This window comes from Peromyscus leucopus, chromosome 16_21, assembly GCF_004664715.2.
Source record: "Peromyscus leucopus breed LL Stock chromosome 16_21, UCI_PerLeu_2.1, whole genome shotgun sequence".
NCBI lineage: Eukaryota > Metazoa > Chordata > Mammalia > Rodentia > Cricetidae > Peromyscus > Peromyscus leucopus.
The window spans coordinates 13715718-13720393 of record NC_051084.1 but is presented as its reverse complement, the minus strand read 5'-3'; positions in this window follow the sequence as shown (position 1 = coordinate 13720393).

Below are 4676 nucleotides of genomic sequence, written 5' to 3'. Positions count from 1 at the left end.
TTCTGTGTAGCAAGTTCTTTCTCATAAGAGGCTGTCTTTGAAGAGAAGGTCTTATAAATGCATGCTGAACCTGCATGCTGAGCCAAGGCTATGCATGAGTCTGTACAGACTGTAAGCCAGGTAGTTTCTATGGTTGATGAAGGGTAGGAAAGAAAATACAGAACTAGCCACACAGTGGTTACTCACACCTTTAATCCCAAGCACTCAAGAGGCAGAGGCAAGTGAATCTCTGTGAGTTCTAGGCCAGCCTGGTCTACAGAGTGAGTTCTAGTACAGCCAGGGCTACACAAAGAAACCCTGTCTAAAACAAAACAAACAAACAAACAAAATAGAACTAAAGGATTTTGGGGCATTGTAAGTACATTCAGAAGAAAGGCCAGATATTAAAAGGTTGGGTCACAGGAATTTAGGAGGACCAGTTTCTAACATCCTGTACTACAGTCACCAAATGGCAGGCCGGCCCAATTCATCTAACAATTTGAGTCTTATTTCTAGGGAGGAAAAAGACTTCTGTACTTGCTAAGTGAATCTTTCCAAAAGGTAATCCTTATCCCTTAAGTTCATTACCAATGCATTGAAAAATGGACGTGACCGGGCCTTGGCAGGAATTCAGACAGTGCACTTTCCAATATACCTGCCCGGGAAGTGGTGATGGGAAGAATGGGCTGCGGCTCAGGAAGTCTGCTGCTGCTCTGTGGTGAGATAGCAGGGCTGCGGCACACAGTCATGGAGAGTGCTGGTCCTCTGCAGACGTGCACACACGTTGGGGCCCTTGCTGCAAGGGGCTTAAATAAAGAGCCAGTGGCTGCAGACTCACCTGTGGAGCATTCTGAGCAAACTGTGTAACTGCAGCTCATGATATCCTGCTTTAACAACAATACCATAGACTAGGCAGTGTACACATTGTTTACACTTCAGGAGGCTAAAACATCCAAGATAGAGGCAGGAGCAGATGTAGTGTCTGGCAAGGGTCCTCTTCCTGACTTATTGTAGACAGATACTGTCTGTGTCTTCACAGGGTAGAAGTTATTGCATATCTGTCTTTACCAGACACTCAGCCCATTCCGGAGGGCTCCGCCCTAACTGAATTACCATGCAAAGAGCTCATCTGTGGTAGTTTGAATAGGTGCGGGCCCCCATAGACTTATATGCTTGAATGCTTGGCCACAGGAAGTGGCACTAGGAGGTGTGGCCTTGTTGAGGAAGTGTGTCACTATGGGGGTGGGCTTTGAGGTCTTGTATGTTCAAGCTATGCCCAGTGTCACAGTTCACTTCCTGCTGCCTGCAGATCAAGATACAGAACTCCCAGCTCCTCTAGCATCACATCTGCCTGCAAGCTGCCATGTCCTGTCATTATGATAATGGGACTAAACCTCTGAAACTATAAGCTAGCCCTGATTAAATGTTTTCATTTATAAGAGTTGCCATGGTCATGGTGTCTCTTACAGCAATAGAAACCCTGACTAAGACATCCCCAAATATCATTTTGGGGAGTGGGCTTAGACATGGGAATTTGGAAGGGACCCAGAGTTGTCCATAGCATAGGACATAGAAATTACTGTTGACAACATGACTGTGGAGAGGGCTGTGTTCCAATGATGCTGTTGGAAACATGGAAAGGCCCAGGTAGCAAGCAAGCACTGTGGAGAGTTGACAAAGGGTTGATCCAGTCTGGACAGCAAGAACACCAGATGTCTCCAGCTTTCTTATTCGGTCAACTTTTTTCTCTTTGGATCAATACTGTTTATGATCAAAGATGCCTAACCACCAGTCTGAGTGCTGGGTATAGATCAATGTCTAGTGGAAGAAAGTAACCTGGGATAAGGACTGAAAACGTTTCCCAAGGCTCCTTAGCCAAACGCTCATCTCCCTTATGTTCTGCAAGACCAACAATGTTATGGAGTATGAGTTACTTTACAGACTATTTCACAGTTGGAGGTTTCTGATTGGTGTAATGACGACGATGAAAGTGGAATTATATATCTTTAAGTGGAAGACCGTGGGTGAAATACCCTCTCATATTGAGGGCACGTGCATTCAGCATGCATCACTAACTTAACCTTGTGGCCTGCTGAGGTTATGTTTGTTCACTTTCTCTGATAGAAACTTTTCCTCTGCCCACCTACACTGTATTCTTGAGAAGAAAATGAACTATGTGAAGCCCCAAATGGGAGTCTTGCTTGACTTCATTGAGAGGGAAAAACGAAACAGGCTTTTGCCTATATGAATGCTCTGGGGTTAAATATTGTGCAGACCATCTGGGGATGTCGAATGTCCTTGCACCTCATCCACTAAACACCACTAGTAAAACCAACTGAAAATGCCCCCTCCACGTCTCCAGAATAACCCCTAGGGGTCAGTACTGCCCTGCTGGAACCACTGGTTTCAAGAGTCTGATTCTAGTTTCTTCAAAGTGAGTGTGACCTGGCATCATTTACAAAGGGATGAGTAGTCTACACTTTGAGGCTTTCCTGCTTATGGACAAAGGGCATTTTTCACCTCTGATCAGCAGTTACTTGTCTGAGCTGCTTGCCTTTGGGAGCCCTTCCTTTTTTTTTTTTTGGTTTTTTTTTTTTTTTCGATTTTTTTTTTTTTTTTTCCGAGACAGAGTTTCTCTGTGTAGCTTTGCACCTTTCCTGGATCTTGCTCTGTAGATCAGGCTGGCCTGGAACTCACAGAGATCCGCCTGGCTCTGCCTCCCGAGTGCTGGGATTAAAGGTGTTTGTTACCGCCGCCCGGCAGGGAGCCCTTCTGAACAGTGTTTACATAGTTACGCTGAATGCTTAGAATTATGGGGCACACTAATGGAACATGTTAGTAACAGGCGTGATGGCGCAGTGACACCAAGGAAGTAACAACACCCGGGTGACCCAGAAAACGGCCAGTGACAGTTAACTGAGCTTAACCACACAGTACTCTTTGATGGAGGAAATAACCCAGCTCAATCTAATCACTAGTTAGGAGAAACTGTACAGCAAACACATAAATTTGGTGTTAGCCTATTAGCATAAAATCATGTTAGCATAAAGTATTTTTAAAATGCTAATGTCATCCTGGACTTTTAGAGCTGTAATTAAATAGGTACTTCATAGATGTCATCAAACTACACATTAGGTTGGAGATAAGGCTAAGAGCACTTGCTGCTCTTGCCGAGGACCCGAGTTCAGTTTCCGGCACCCATGACTCACATCCACCTTTAACTCCAGCTCCAGGAGATCTGGCACCTTTTTCTGGCCTCTGCATTCAAGTGTATACACACACACACACAAAAAAAAAAAAAAAAAAAAAGCAAAACCCCATAGCTTGAAAATAAATATTTTAAAAAAAAATACACATGATACAATAGGCTTTGAGACTGCCTTAAAATGGTCAGCTCCTATTTGGTTAATGCTGTGGTATTCTTTTTTTTTTTTTTTAAGATTTATTTATTTATTATGTATACAGTGTTCTGCCTGCATGTATGCCTGCATGCCAGAAGAGGGCGCCAGATCTCATTACAGATGGTTGTGAGCCACCATGTGGTTGCTGGGAATTGAACTCAAGACCTTCGGAAGTACAGTCAGTGCTCTTAACCTCTGAGCCATCTCTCCAGCCCTGCTGTGGTATTCTGTATCCTAGAAAATAATCAAGGATTTTAATTTCTAAACTAAATGCAACTTGTTTCTTGTATTACTTTTTTACAGTATCGAAAAAAGTAGAAAGGCCCCAAATGAAATTGTTAATATATACACATAATGATAGTGTTCTCTTTCCTAATGTCATTGAAGCATTCAAACATTATTTTAGACCTTAAAAAGAACAATGGGACAATGTCATGAGGTAGTAAGTGAAGAGACAGAATGCAATCTATGTATATCATGCTCCTGGTGTTAAGTAAGCAAAAACAAAACAAAGCAGAAAGAGAAGGGGAAATACCAAGCTGTGATCATCACTGGCTACTTACTTCCTGCTATTTTTGTGAGTTTTACAAATTATTTAAAGTGAGCAACTATGACTTTTTAAAAAATTATTTTTAGTTTATGTGCACTGGTGTTTTGCCTGCTTGTATGTCTCCGTGAGGGTGTCTGATTCCCGGGAACTGAAGTTATGGACAGATGTGAGCTGCCATGTGGGTGCTGGGAATTGAACCCTGGTCCTCTGGAAGAGCAGCCAGTGCTCTTAACTGCTGAGCCATCTCTCCAGCCCAGCAAGTATTATTTTCCAGATAATGAGAACTATTTCCTAATTTATTAACATTTAGCTTTTTTTTTTATCCTTTGGGAAAGTGAGGTATTTTAAAAACGCTTGTCTAATCCAGGTGTAGTGACACACGCCTTTAATCCCAGCACTTGAGAGGCAGAGGCAGTGGATCTCTGTGAGCCTGAAGTCCAGACAGCCAGAGCTATATAGTGAGACTCTGTCTTGAAATAAACAAACAAACCCAAAACAACAACAACAACAAAACCTTTTGTCTGATGCTCAAACTTCTTTTCTTTTTTTTTAATTTTTCTTGAAATTTTAATAAAAAGGATCAATATGCCTCCATGCCTACATATTAATAAGTTTGTACATAATTAAATTTAGACACTTGATAAAGCAGGTATGCAATGAGCAGAGTCTTACATTATTCAATCCAGTACTTCAGCATAGAGACCCACCAGTTCCTTACACCTTAGTATTCAGGTGTTCTACTTAAT